Source organism: Sceloporus occidentalis, unplaced genomic scaffold (genome assembly GCF_023333645.1).
Source record: "Sceloporus occidentalis isolate IW3139 unplaced genomic scaffold, rSceOcc1.0.p SCAF_5, whole genome shotgun sequence".
Classification (NCBI taxonomy): domain Eukaryota; kingdom Metazoa; phylum Chordata; class Lepidosauria; order Squamata; family Phrynosomatidae; genus Sceloporus; species Sceloporus occidentalis.
The window spans coordinates 16,945,788-16,961,493 of NW_028316985.1; the positions used below are offsets into that span (position 1 = coordinate 16,945,788).

General features: G+C 41.6%; 1 protein-coding gene across 10 annotated transcripts in view; it reads right to left on the bottom strand.

Annotated features, from left to right (window-relative positions):
- The window catches only part of CALD1 (caldesmon 1), a 236,193-nt gene extending 221,110 nt beyond the window's left edge, over positions 1-15,083 (bottom strand). For 5 of the 10 annotated variants that reach the window (XM_089527702.1, XM_089527699.1, XM_089527697.1 and 2 more), the window contains exon 1: positions 14,921-15,083. The gene's annotated coding sequence lies outside the window, so the exon portion shown is untranslated. The remainder of the gene's footprint in view (positions 1-14,920) is intronic. The other 5 variants (XM_089527698.1, XM_089527695.1, XM_089527693.1 and 2 more) reach the window with 2 other exon arrangements.
- Between the last annotated feature and the right edge of the window lie 623 nt (positions 15,084-15,706).

The window sequence follows — 15,706 nt, forward strand, 5'->3', positions numbered from 1 at the left end:
GTGAAACTGACAGATTTATCCCTCCAGGCCCAGGGCTTTCACTGCTTAGGTTTTAAAATTCTGCATTCAAATCTCTGTGTATTCAACCATGTTGGTGCTGAACTAGGGTTATTGCCTCATTTTTCTGACAGCTGTCATTTCTAACACAAAGATGCTATGTGGTCTTCCCAGTGCTAGAAGACCTACACCTTTTGGATTTTGCTGAGTGAGAATTTTGCTTTGGTTGATTCTTGATAAATTTCTTCTTCTTAGGTGAAAAGGATATCAATGTGGGGGGAAAGAGCAGCTGCTACATTTGTGTTTTCCTGCATTCCCTACTATCTTGTCTTGAACACATTCTGGTCTCATCTGATTTTCGAAGCAGTAGGACCAGACCAGCTTAGTACTTGGATGGAAAACCACCAAGGAATCCCAGGGATTTCCAGGTAGGCTTTAGAGAGAGTCTTGCCTGAACTACTGGAGAGTCTTTGCTCAACTGACAATAAAGGACTAGATGGGCCAACAGTGTGATGTCGCTGCCATCCTGCAAGGAAAAAAACAGTTTGATGCCATTTAATTGCCATTACTCAATGCTGGGATTTGTAGTTTCATGAGAAATTTAGCCTTTCTTGTCAGAGAGCTCTTATGTCCCACCAAACTACAAAATCCCAGAATTCCATAGCATTGAGCTGTGGAAGTTAAAGTGGTGTCAAACTACTTTATTTCTGCAGTGTGACATCAGCCTTATTTAGTATAAGGCAGCTGATTATGATCCTTACTGCTAATTTTTGGAACTGCTGAGAATACTGCTGCCAACAACAATACATTTGCCACCAACTTTGTCCTCCCCAGAAATCACTGAAATATTCCAGTTTGGAAAAATGTTCATTAGATTTATATTCTTCATTTCCTCAAGTTTTAGGTAGCCAACTTGGCTCTTCTCCTCCCTACTTTGGCTAGCATACTGTTGGTGTTTTATGCAAGTGTAAATTTTCTTACACACATGGTTGTATTTCTTTATCAACTGTATATCCACAGTCATTTAAAAGTTACAAAAGCAAATTTATGTGTGTGGTGCTATTTCACATTATTGCTCATTGAAAGTTGTACATGGTTGAGCACTGACTCCATGGTTGCACACATAGTTGTACAGACAACGCACATTTGATTTTGCAAAGTCAAAATTCTGTACCGGTGTCATGACACAACTGAGGCATTACCCCATGAGCATAAAGTTATATTTTGTCTCTTCAGTGCTGGATCTCAGCCTTTATCTTCACGTCTACCCTGAGAGATAGATGAAGGTGAAAGAGGGTAAGTGGCTCAAGGTCATGCAGTGAACCTGAGGGTTCAGTGGGGACTCCCAACTGTTTCTGCTACATCCCAGCCCCAACATTCTGACCCAAGGTTGGCCAAACCCCACCAGTCCCACCAAGCATGGACAATGGTGAGGGATCCAAAATATCTAGAGGGCTAAAATTTCCTCACTTTTTTTCCTAACAACTACAGTCGCCCTTCTAATCCTTGGAGGTCTTGGATCTGCAACCTTGGAAATCCACAGAGGAGTGACTTCTGCTATTTTTAATGGGGTGCACCCCAGCGCACATGCAAACAGGTGTGTGCACAGGCACACAGCCATTTCAAGCCTATGGGGCTTGAATATGTGAGAGCCTCCATTTTCATGGGGGGGGGGGGCAGAATGGATACACTGCAAAAACGGAGGATCAACTGTACACCAAAATGATTCTGCATCCTCTTTTCAGGTATCTAAGAGAGTGTCCTATCCACAAAGACCTCCGTATGGGAGAAATATCACACTTTTTTCTCTCTTCTTGTCACAGGCCTCCACAACAAAATAGACACACTAAAAGCAGTTTAGAGTTCAATACATTTTCTGTCTTTCCAACTGTTCTCTGAATGTAAAACCGCAAGGACCATGCAGGCCATAGGATGTGGCTGCTTTGACTACATTCACTTTGATGAGCCGCAGACTGCCCAATCTGCTGTTACAATTTGCTGGATTTTATGCTTAGCCCTCCTCAAAGAGTGTTTCATAATATTCCAGAGATGTGCTTATAATTCCCATGTTAATGATGGGCTTAGGTGTTTACACACAGACTAAAACACTCTTAACTCATAACCACAACTTGCTTATTGATGAAAGAAGCTGTTTGCTACATAATTTGGCCTTTTTGCAGTTGAGCTGGTAACTGGATTTTTTAAAAAAGAAGTTAAGTAATAAAGGGAGACAGTCTTTTCATTAGGTCCAAGCTCTGAATACATCTACAAGGGCATAGGTATCATGAAATCCATGAATCTCCCATGCTATAAATCTGTAGACTTTCAGCCAACACTTGGAACAGTCCTTGTCTACGCTGGTTAAAAAAAATGTCAGTGCTGGCTGTATTTATGACATACAGCTATGGTTTTCTGCTCTTAACTGAACCTTACTCTAAACTAAGCAAACTCAGGATAAATCCGTGTGTTTCCCAGAAACCCAAGATTGAGCTTAAATTCTTTCGGTGTGTGGATGGCTGGATCATGTCTGATTCTGCCTAGCCCAGTTAGAGTTGCACCCTTCCCCATACTGAGCAGCACAGGGAAAGGGAATGGCTTGTTTTTGGAGCCGCCACCACCACCACTTTCCTTTGGGCAGGAACTCTATGTAATGTCTGCCTCATGCTGCTTGTGCTGAGGTCAGAAATGACCAGCTGGATACAAGCTCCTGCCCACAAGGAAATGGTGGTGGTGGCAGCTCCAAAAACAGGGGAAGGCCGGTAGGGTGATGCAGCATTGCACTGGATTTGGCCCACTGTATGTGGTCACCATCATGGTCAGTCCAGGGCACAATGCTCTGGACTGGCCCTGGATTAAGTGACCATCATAGACATACCCTTTTTTATACTGTCTACTGCTAGAATCCCCCAGACAGCATTACCATTAGCTTTGCGGCATCTTGGAAGCTGTAGACCAAAACATAAACTGTTCCAATAAACCTCTGTTTTCCCAAATATTTGTTTGCAACATCTGCCTCTGGAATGGTGAGTGCTGTCTCTCTAAATATGTTTTCTGGTTATCTCTTAGTTTAGAATCAACAAGAGCTGTTGATAGACCTGTCCTCCATAAATATCTCCCTGACATTTTAAAGATTATATCCAAGCCAGTGGACATGACATGCAAAAGGGAAACTGGTAAATGGCTTCCTGTGTAATCCACTAAGGAAGAAAGAATATACAGTTGAATATTCATACGTTATGGTGGCAACTGAGCATTATTTTTTAACTTTACAGTCCAAGGAGACATTTATGTTAGACCCTTGTGGGGTAAAGAAGACAGATACCTTAAAGAGTCCTTTCATATTACAGAGTTATAACACTATTATTTCACATCCTATTTAACAGGGGCAATCCTGATTAATCCTCTGTTGTCCCACATTTTAAGTTGCTTTTCAAACGTCCCAGTTTCTCTCTCCTCCAACTTTCCCCCGTTGTCCTCAGCTTACTTCCATTGGTACAAATTAAGTTCAAAGTACAAAATTAGTTTGCACTCAGTTCACTCAGTTGGAGAGGAGGGTGGAAAATATTGCCCTTCCCAGCTGACCCAGGCAAAAGCAAACTGTTTCAGCCTCTTCAACTGGTGTGTTCTTCCTCGCTAAAAATTTTTTGCCATCTTGACCACACTCTGATTTTGTTTGGCCACACACACACCAGTTTTGTAAAATGCTGTAGGGAATGTAAGTTCATTTTAATTACCATGAGTGCATTCTATGGAATCCTGGAGTTTGTAGTCTGTTAAAGTACTAGATCTCACTAGTTGAGAATGCTAAACTGCAAATCCAAGGTTTCCATAGGATGCAATCATAGCAGTTAAAGCAGAATCATAATGCTATGATTGCATAATATGTCTAGACTGTAACAAATATATAATGGCATAATCCCAACAACCCCATCTGGTATACTGGATAGTGAGAAAAAAATGAAATCATCTTGATTGCCATGTCAGTCTCAACCCTGGATTAAATGCAACTACTAGTCCCATGCAGAGTAAGTAGACCTACTGAATCAATGAGAACTTGGTAGGTCACCACTTACATAAATCTAATTGATTTAGCTGAACTGTTCTAGCAAGGATTCACAATTAGATTTAGACCTATGTGCTTACCTTGTCACATCAAAGCAGCCTTGAAAGATATACATGGGAAGGATGCCTTTAAAGATATAATCCTCAGTTTGTATTCTAAAGTGGTAATAACCTGTATTAATGACATTTCTAACCATGCAGCTCATCTTGGAACTGCTTTGATAATTCAAATATCAGGAGGCAGTTGTTCTCACAAACCAGCTGAACAAAAAGGTTATTGTTTTTCTTCTTAAATTAGGAACATTAGCAATGCCAACCATTATCCCAAATAATATTTTAGCAATAGACTATGAAAACACAGCCAGGTTCACTGGGCCATTGCCAGGACAAATTATTCATGGTTGAGTGTTGGCATCTCATGCCATGTGAAACTGGCAGGTAATTCATATTTCAAAAAAAATCTCAGTTCCTGGGCAGGTGTACTACTTAGAAACCCAGAGACTTTCCAAAGCTCCAGAGTAAGCATTTCCCAAGCAAATATCCCTCTCTTTTCCAAAATGAGAGGGTGGGTGAATGGTTAGAGCAGGGTGTATATTTTAAATATACATTGCTTGGAATTTTGTTCCTGTTTTTTTTAAAAAAAATCAGCCATTCACATCTCACTCTATAGTTGTGAATGTCACACTTGGAACACTTGGAACAAGAGCCCCGGATTCAAATCCATCGCTGCCATAATAGAGCTCAAGTATTGGCCTTGGGCCAATCACTCCATCTCAGCCTCACCTAGCTTACAGGGGGTTTGCAAGGATAAAAATGAAAAGGGGAGGACCGTATATGCCATCCTGAGCTCCTACAAGGAACAGAGGATATAAACATAATAAATAAATGATGCCACCCTTTAGTTCCTCCATTAGATTAGCTATTGGTCCAAATTCTCCTCCTTTAAAATACTCTATGGGTTTCTCCTTCCATTCTCTCTCTCTCTCTCATTCCCTGTTATTGGAAAGTATTATGCAGGTTCCTGGATTTTTTGCACGTGGAAAGGTTTATTTTCTTTACTACAACTCCCAGGACCACCTAGCCAGTGACTGCAAGGATTATAGAATCTGTAGTCCCCAAAAGGCAATTGTTCCACAGGCAGCATAAGGCACAAATTCATAAGAAACTGTGTGTTACTAATTTTCTGCTATTGTTTATTTTATTTTATTTTTGTAGCACCAACAAAACTGACATCTCCAAACGCTGCTCTTTTTCTGAGTTGCCCCCAAAATGTGCTGTTCTTTTTATCAAGGCTGCCCATTTCCCTTTACTGCCTTTTATGCCTGACATTCGAGTGCATCATCGATAACAAAGTCAGAATTATCCAGGCCATAGTGTTTCCCATTACTATGTTTGGTTGTGAAAGCTGGACAGTGAACAGGGACGTAGCCAGGGGGGGGGGGGTTTCTTGGGGTCTGGACCCCCCCTTCCATTAGAAAAATGAATAGTGCGTGTTGCTGCGCTGCCGTGCCCAAGCCCCATTATAATGGTGGCACTTAGTCTGGACCCCCCCCCCCCTTTCCTAAAATCCTGGCTACGTCCCTGCAGTGAAGAAAGCTGACAGCAAGAGAACAAACTCATTTGAAATGTGCTGGAGGAAGTCTTACAGATACCATGGACTGCTAAAAAGACAAGTAAATGAGTCTTAGAGCCTGAATCTCTAGAGGCAAAGATGACTAAACTGACTGTTGTACTTTGGACATATCCTGACACATTCACATGACTCTTTGGCGAGTTACAGACTGCCCGTTTGGGGAGGCCTGTAACTGGCCCTTTCCCCACTGTATTGGGGCCTCAGCTGCCACAACGGCAGCCTCTGAGGCCCCGATCCGCTGCTTTTCAGGCTGCGGGGAAGCGGCAAAAGGCCACTTCCCTGCAGCCTGGAAAGGGGTGTCCTTGGGGCTTCATGCCCCAAGGACACCCGGCAGCAGTGGGGACATGGAAAAAGGAGCTGCTTGGCCCCTTTCTCATTTGCGTTGCTGGCGCAGCCGTGTAGAGGTTGCGCCAGTGACACAAATCCTGGAAGGAGCTCCGAAACGGAGCTCCTTCCGGGGCTGCGGAAAGGGCGCCCCAGGCGCCCTCGCACGGCCCCACTATGTCACTTCCGTGCCGCCCCATTTGGAGGCGGCGCGGTCGTGACATAGTCATGGTGGCGCTCATGTGTATAGGGCACCACCATTTTCTACACGCTCCGTGCGTATTAGGGTTAGGGGCGTCAGGAAGTGACGCCCCTTCCTAACCCGAATACGCGCTCTGCGCGTACTTTGTGCGCGTCTGTAACGCGCCAATGGAAAGGAGTATAATGCTTAGAAAAGTGGAAGGCAGCAGGAAAAGAGAGAAAGGCACTGCAGATGGGTTGATTCAATCAGGGCAGCCATATCACTGAGTTTACAAGACTGGAGCAGGACAGCTAATGACTAGTAGGACTATTGCACTATACTGTCATAGTACTATTTGCCATTTTAATGCCATGGCAACATTCTGTGGAATTCTGGGGTTTGTAGTTTAGTGAGGCCCAAGACTTCCCTGGTTGAGAATTCTAACTGCCCCTTCCTAAACTGCAAATTCCATAATTCCTTATGATGTTGCTTTGCCAGTTAAGCAAAGCTACTTATGTTGCTTTGCCAGTTAAAGTGGAATATAGCACTATAACAATGTAATCTGATAGGGCCCTAGGCATCTTTCATTCAGAGGGCTGCCTCATGTCAAAACTGAGATGACAGCAAATAAGAACAATAATAAATGCCTGGCATATCCTCTTAGGTCAACCTGGCAGTTCTGCATCTGATTTCTAACAAATCCCTCCTCAAAAGCAGCAGCAGCAACTACAACAACAACAACAACACTGAGTTAATGACTCCCTGTTTTGGGTACTTGAACAACTTCCCTGCAATATCAGCAGCAACAACTCCCAGAGATAGACCACTGGATTAGATAGGTTGTGCTTGTGACCCCATAATTATGATCTTAAGAGAGAAGATGCATTTCCAAATCTGCTCCAAAATCCCAGGACAATTGTAGAATTGTTTACTTATAAATCAATTTTATGGCTATGCTTATCATAACTCCCCACAGATTACTTAGTGGGGAAAAAAACACATAACAATTTTTCCTTGTAAATCTGTTGTTTGTGTCTTTACGTTAACTAAACTTTCAAAAAGATAATGTTGAGTTATCAGTTTGTTAAAGAGGATATTATCAGCATTAGAAAGGTTCTTTTGGTTTGGTTAGAACTTGTCAGTTTGTATATGTGTTAAATAATCCCTCTGCCTCCACACTGCTTTGAATAGTCCTAATTTATGGCTAGACATGGGTGTTCTCACAGATACATATGTGGCATTTCAACAAATTCATTTCCATCAGAAATTTCTTTCCTTTTTTTTCCTTTTTTCTTTTTAAGGACATCCAACTAACAAATGTGTGAATGGGTGGATCTCTTATTGTTTTCACACCCTCTGCCTGCATCTCTTGGAGGGCCTTTATTTTATTTATTGTCTTCATGAGCAGAGCCTAGAAATATGTAGTGTAAGATTCCAGGAAGCCAACCTTTTCCAAGTAGGGTACTTTCCCACTGCAGCTTGTCCCAACTCCAACTGCTGAGATCACAAATACTAGTTTCATCGATAAAAGTCCATTGCTGAAGTTCAGCAAATTTCTTCTCAAATAATAAATCCATCCACCCCAGTTAAGGCCACTGCCAATGTTTATGGGTGTGTATATTTTTATTTGTTTGCTTAAACCACTATCTCTCATGTAAATGGCCAAATGTATTCCAGAATCTCTTTGAATATGTTCATTTTCTGGAGAAGGTTTCTGATGGGATGAGTTGGTGGTGTGTCCATCTAGTGTCAGCCAAACCATCAGGAGGAGAAACAGATCTTGACATTCTTAGTTTTGTTTAAGTACGTCTCCCAGCAGCTATAACTGGCCAGCGTCTTGGCTGGGGGATTCTGGAAATTATAGTCCAAAAAGGAAATGTTTGTCAAGCTCTCGAAAGAGCAGGGCTGCTGACTCAAGCAGCACTTTTTTTAGTATCATGAAAAGACAGCAAATGGTGTATTAATGACTTATTATTGTTGCATTTTTACTTCCAAGTAGAAAGGGAAAGGCGCTTGTGTGATTTTCTGCCCCAGGGATTAAACTATCTGGTTGGCCTTAAGTTCTTGAGATGGTGCTACTTTCTGCTCTGACTCAGGCAGCAGGATATCTTGGGCAGTTCTGCATTGGCCTCGGATCAGAGGAATAGGTCCTACTCTGTCACTCGTCCAGTTCTCCTGAGGGTCTTTTCTCTGCATCCCTTTGGAGACTTGGGGGACAGTGGTTTGACCATACTCTGTGGCCTTCTCCTGTAGAACTCTGCCAGATACCCACACTCTCTCTCTTTCACTAGTCCCTTGTGGAAAGCATGTTGTGAGAATGTGCAAAGAATGTACTTTAACTTGCCAACCTGGGGGAAAAGAATTCCCAGAGAAATCATTTTCAATGTGAAATTCTCTCTTGGAAAATAATCCTTTTCCCATTACTCCTTACAGTACTTTAAAAATAGCCATTGTTACTTGTTATCATGTTGAAAAAAACAACTAATTGCATTACTTGTCACCCTGGTGATTGTTTTTCCATTACTTTGACAGGAAAAAAATCCTTAAGACTGACAGTGGCATAAAATCTGAAATACTTCTGTCAAAATGATCCCAAATTATCCTTAAGAAGTAACTAACTAGAAAGTATTTTTCATTAGTCCACTAATGGACTAATGTAATGTTATCTATGTTCATCACATTTCTTTTGATGTAAACCAAGCTTTGATGCTAAAGGATACAACTTCAGACCTGAGATTGTAGAAACTAAGTGCTTTCACCTTCATTCTCCTGGATTTGTTTGGTTTCAATATATTTGCACTTACAGACTGATATGAAGTTTGTTTAGGAAGCAGTCTTCTGTAGATCCTCTGCTCCCATCACAACAAGTTAGTCATGTACATACTTTTCCAACAAAGGTTGACATTTGACTCAAAGGCATTTGGAGATATAATCAAAAGTGACCTTTATGGCTGTAGCTAGAGCTTGGAAAAGTGTTTTCTTTTTTGGGCTACAGTTCCAAGAATACCCCCACCAACATGGCCCCTGGCCAGGCTAGCTGAGGGATACTGGGAATTGTAGTGCAAAAAAGCAACTTTATCAAGTTGTGCATGCAACATGGTGATTGCTGAGGCCACATCATGATTATTGAACTGTATGTTTCATTCTCTTTTGAATTCCTTCAAAACATTAGATATTCAATATCTGAAATAATCTGAAAGGTTATTGCAAAACAACCTTGATCATTTCAACTTTCTCAGGACCAATCTTAATCTAAGGAAATAGACCAGGGAAATGAGTCCTGGGACTGCTAGTGCAATTGGTGGACAAGCACCAAAATTTAAAACAAGCAGCTTTCTAAAAGTCACATCTTCATCTTCCTGAAAGGTAACAAGGTACAAGTTTCCCCTTTGATGTGCTTGTCATATCCAACTGTAGGGTTTTCCCGAACCTCTAAATCTTCCTGAACCTCTAAATAAATAATAGCAGCAGCAGCAAACATGCATGAGTATAAACTAAAGGCCTGTTGAAATATTGTGTGAGACATCCTTAAGAGCTGCTGGAAGGGAAGAGAGAAAGTCTGCAATACAAATTGCAGTTGCAGTGTTGAGTGAAGAAGTGCTAATCATTCCTCATATCCCAAAATAAAACCAACACTTGCTAAGGTTGACCTATAGTCAGCTATGAAAGATAAGACATGAGTTCAGCAAAATAGTCCATGGCACAAGAAACACAGTATTCCATCAGAGTTGTGAAAATCACTTTGCTCTGGCAAGTTCCTACCTACACAGAAAACCGTATGGCCAGAGGACTGGATGGGTAGCTTGGGTCGCTGTAGCCAATTCAGAGCCTGAGATTACTTCAGTGCCAATACATTCCAAGTTGGAATTCTGATCATTCACCATAGAAGCAGCTCCACATAGAACCAAAAGCTCCCAGTATGAGAACTGGCTATTTCCGACACCTCTCCTGTGAAGCTGCTATTTGCCTTTACGGGCCAAAAATCTGAAACCTGTAGATGATCTTTTGTGATGTCAGAGGTGATCAGCTCCTGGTGATACTACACCTGAGTAGTCTCTGATTATATATTTAAGCAGGTTAAATTATACTCCATCCATAGTTACACAGAGTATGCCTTTAAAAATAACCCAACACCAAGTTTAAGTAATGACTAAATGTATACACATACAATGGGTCCTCGCCTTACGCGGGGATCTGTTCTGGATCCCTCCATGTAAGGCGATTTCCGCCTATGCTCAAGCCCCATTGGAAACAATGGGGCTCATGCACGGCGGCGCAACGGCGCGGCAGAGCAGCAGCATGCGGGGCACAACGGGCGCACGTGCCCATTCAATTGAATGGGACGCGCCGCCCCGCACGCGCCCCGCGGCTTCAGTGCATATGCTCAAGCCGCGTAAAGATGGCACTCTTGCATTGAGACTCTACCTTCTTGATCTGGAAAATGGAAGAGAGGATCTAAAGCCATGAGATTTAGGAGTACTAATTGCCATCCATGGAGGAAAACACACAGGCATCAACAAGGATTATTTCAGGGAGTTAAAATCTTTTTTTAAGAGGATTGCTACACATGGCTTTTAAACCATAATTACAGCTGGGAAAAAGTGCATTTGGCAATACTTATCACAGGACAATGATTCTAGCCAGTAGCTGCTGTGTCCCTGAAGCATGGTTAGGGCATCCTTTTTCATTGATGGGTTAAACCCATCAATGAGCTTGCAATTGTGCTAGTCCCCAGGTGCAAAACACTGTTGCTGGGGCAGTTGCAATATTGCCAGTCACGTGGTGTCAGTGTCTCCTCCTCTCCCTGTTCCACTTGCTATTACCAAGCAGATTGATTCCCTCCTCCCCCCCCCCCCAATTTCTTTTCTTTAAAAAAAAACCCTCAACCTGAAATCACATTAGCAGAACTCCAGAATTGTGTGGGAAAGTAAAAATAAAAATAATTTAATTTAATAAAACTCAAAAGGACTACTAGGTAGGGCATAGCCCAGGGTGGTAGGGTTAAGGGGGAGTCAAGGAGAGAGCGTGATGCCAGAAGCAGCCCCAGTAGTGCAACTGACACAACATGCAAATGGCTGCTCTGCAACCAGTATGTTTTGATTTTTATTAACAAATGCTGTTGCAGTGAGAATGGGGCTTGTGTGATAATGTCCTAAATTTCAAGAGGGCAGAAAGCTTAATTCCCCACCACCACCACTATGGCACTGTTCTGAACAATCTCCCCTGCCCTGCAACTACAATTTCAACACAGATGCAAATGTACACATCAGAAATCTTGATGCTAAATCTCCTGTGTCACGTCTGCTAGGCCTTTTATTCTTGTTAAAGAAAACTAGTTTTATAGCAACCACCTGAAAAAAAATGAGCAAATCCTTCACCTGAAATGGCACCCAAACCATCCTGCTTGTATAAGACTGAAATTTGCATAAGTATTTAAGTTTTTGAGAGGTAGTATGATCTAGTGGTTTAAGTGTTGAACTACAACTCTGGAAATCGGGAGTCTCAAATCCCCGCTTGGCCATAGAAACCCAGTAGGTGACCTTGGGCAATTTACCTTATATACTCGACTACAAGTCGACCTCATATATAAGTTGAGGGCAGGTTTTGGGGCCAAAATTATGGATTTTGATATGATCCATGGATAAGTTGAAGATAAAACTTGGGAGCATATAATGAAGGATGTAAAGGGAGAAAGCAAAGAAAAACAATGCCAAAGAACAAAACGCCACCAGGTATAACTATTTGTACTCATACTAAAGGCTGGATGGATGAAAGAGTAGAGGAGGGTCAGTGTTTCCAGGGCAGATTAAACTCTTGCCTTTCACCATATATGTGTGTGTGTGTGAGAGAGAGAGAGAGAGTTAAAATACAGTACTTACACTGACCCATGGATAAGTCGACTCAGGTTTTGGGGATTAATTTTTTAACCTAAATTTATAGACTTATACATGAGTATATATACAGTATGCATTGTCAACCTCAAACGAAGGCAATGGCAAACTCCTTCTGAACAAATTTTGCCAAAAAGTCTGTAATAGGGTCACCTTAGGGTTGCCATAAGTTGGAAGCAACTTGAATGTACTCAGCAACAACAACTTTAAGTTTTCAATATAGTCAATCCCTTACTTGAACCCCCTCCGAAACAAACTACCCTTACAAACTGGATCCAGTGGGAAATCAGATGAAGATATTGGATGATGCTGTTTCAGTCCATAATAGTCCCTCTTTTCCAAAGGTTTGGACATTTTTACCCATCTCTGTATAAATAGCTACAAACAATGAATTGGTGTCTAGCCAGAATTCTATTTGTGCTCTACACTACAGTATGGGAATCAATCCCTGTTCTTCAGTCATAGTCCAGCACTCCTTACTATACCACACTGGCTCCCTTTCCTTGTCACACATGCTCAGTGAGGGATTCTGGAGGCAGCTGCTGCTTACTTTGCCTGTAGTAAGTAGGCACAGCCAGCTGCAGTAGGATCAGCTAGAGTAAAATCTCATTCTCTCCCAACTCAAGCTTTATTGCATTGTTTACTGCAGACACATGGATGCAAACCATCACAAAAGTATGTGTTTCTCAAGCCCTTCTTCACTATCCTCCCAGTGCCAATGCAGCTAAGAAACTTCCAGCTAGACAGAGGGCAAGGAGGATGTAGGGGAGATGGCAGGCTTTAAAAGAGTTTGCAAAAAGGAGCTTCTTCTAAGAAGCTTTGTTAATTGAGATATGTCCACATTGCCCAAAGCTGAGAAAGAAAGATTACTGTGTTAGGAGGCACTTTGGGTGATATGGGTAGCAATGAAATGAATTTGGTTTTAAGAGAGAGGGTCCTAGTTTAAGGGACTGCGTGCTGGGATAGGTCTTTCAAAAATGTTGCTGAATGGAGGATCTCTGTTTATTACTTCTTAGGTTAATATTTGAGTCTCATCTGTCATTTCTTTGGCAAATCCACACATTGTGCAGAGGCAAACCAAAGCATATTGCTTAGTGTACAAATAGGCAGGGAGCTACAGGCAAGCACAGGTCTCTCCCAAATGAACCTGCATGATAAACACATTTAATGTGTTCATGCTTTGTACAAATACAACTGAGATGTAATATTCAAGGTGGACCCCAGGCCCTTTTTAGAAGGCAGCAATCCCAGATTTGTAAAGGAATGTACCTGGGTAATGCTATATGTACCTGAGTGATACCAGTGTTGCCAAATGCAACTCATACGTTTTTATAGTAAAGGAACAAATTTAAAACGTGACTATGTGAATTCAATTCTCAAAAGAAATTTGCACCCTTTATATTCCATGAACTTCTCCTCTTATTCAAGTGAATTTCAAGTTCATTTCATATCCAGGTAATTTCAGGGATGCTTGCTGAAGAAAAGTTCCTCAGGGGTTTCCACTGCTTTTTTTGAAACAATTTTTCTTCCACACACAGCTTTCCCCTTCCCAGGAAAAAAAAGAAATGATGGCTAAAGAAAACAATATATAGGCATAGCCACATATCAAGAAAGGGAAGGAAAAGAGCTACCAGCTCCCTTGAAAGGCATCTTGTTCAAACAATAAACCAAAGAGACTACTTGAGCAAACATTCCTTTCTATTAACCTTGTGTTTTGGTGAATCGTGTGTTCAAGAATTCCCTTATGTTTTCTCCAAGCCCCCGTCACCATTAAACATTTTTCACCATTAGGCTTATTTTTTTCAGTCTAAAACTTACTGGCATAATTATTGGCAAAACAATCATATCTTTAAACTTTCTAAGTGAACTGAGCATGTCAGGGGTGCTGTAGATAGAAAAGTCTGCTTCCTTTCTTCCTAGAATAACAATCTCTCTCTCTCTCTCTCTCTCTCTCTCACACACACACACACACACACACACACACACTTTTATTATCTGCCTGTCCCACCCACGAGCATTTTCTCTTCTATAAACCGGAAGTTTCCCTCATAAGAAACATCCTGGCAATCAGCTGCATTGCATGTGGAACGCTAAAAACAAAAAACGGATGGAGTCTACTGTCAACAAAGCTTCTTTTTTTAATGAAAGACTGCAACAACTGAGACATCTGTTTCAGCACTATACCATGTCTGTAACATTCACCAGAACTTTGCCCAAATCTGAGTTAGTTGCTTTCCTTTGCTGTTAAACTTTGAGTGAGGCCAGGTCTTGGATCTCTCCCCCGAGGATGGAAAAATGCTGGGGAGGGATGCACACTACTTTCAAATACACCTTTTGTCCCCAAATTTTAAAAGACACACATTTGCAGAAGGACACGCTTACAGATATTAATCGTTCCTAAGCAAATGTTGTGACACTGGGAGACATCTCCTCTACCTTATAATATAGTTACCTATCTTTTAGAGAAATCTAAAGAGAAGAAATAAAGGGGAACAGTGCACCCTGTGCTTGAGATCTTCATTTAATACAAGATTCATTCTTTGTGAATATTGTACATGCATACGCTCGACAAAAACTTTCTCCAGGAAACCACAGCTTCTGAAAAAATTCTCCCATTAACTCAAGACTGAACATCACTAGAAAGTGGAAGACACACATAGTAATCCCTCTGTGCTTGCCTCTTTTTTTTTTTTTTTTTTTTTCATTTTTAAGAAATGGGAATACTTTTGCAAACATGCATAAAGAAGTTCAAAAGGAGAGAGAGAGGGAGAATTTGAGCTTCATCGCTGCCCTCTTCGTGATGATTCTGAGGAGCATATATTGAGCGCTTACCTCTGCAGCAGAAACAGTTTTCAGACAGGGATAGGTACAGCAGACATAGGCAGGAGTGCAGTAAGAGAAGCTCCCAGGCTGTCTAAACCCTGCAAGCCTAATCCATAGAACTACACTCACTCCTTAACTCCTCCCCAAAGTCAGTGCTAAGTGAATACATATCCCTTATGTTTAAATTTGGCAGCCAGCGGTATGCATTGTCCTCAATTTATTCTAATAAGCAGCCAATGGCTAGGCTGCAGCCAAAGGTGGGGTCAGCCAGCCTGGAGGGATGCCTGTCATTCCCAAGGCATGCTCAGGAAGCCACTCATAAGAAAACCAAGACCTAAAAACCTCTGAAAATTCACACAAGCTGCCAAAACTGTCCTGCTCCATGCCCTTTTTTGGTTATCCTTAGCAGGGCCTCTGAAAGTAAATCCGTTGTCAGGAACAATCATAAGAAATGTTAATCTTGGAGAAAAAGCCTCTCTTGTTGAACACAAATGGAAGCTTTTTTATATATAAAAAAGAGAAGATGACAAAATATATTGGAAAACTAGAATCAGGAAGAGACTTAGTCTACGTATTTATGGGTGCATTCATTTTGCAAAGGATGGCAGGCAGGCAGTGGAGGGGGAAATAAAATTAAAACTAAAGCATTTACTGCAAACAAAATACAGCAACACTGTATTTTGGGAATGAATACCAGATGGTTGAAAAGTATTTCCTCTATCATTTTAAATCTGCTGGGAAAGCCAAGTGTGCAGAAGAGTGCAAAAGATGAGTTAGCAAATGCTGAAAGCATTT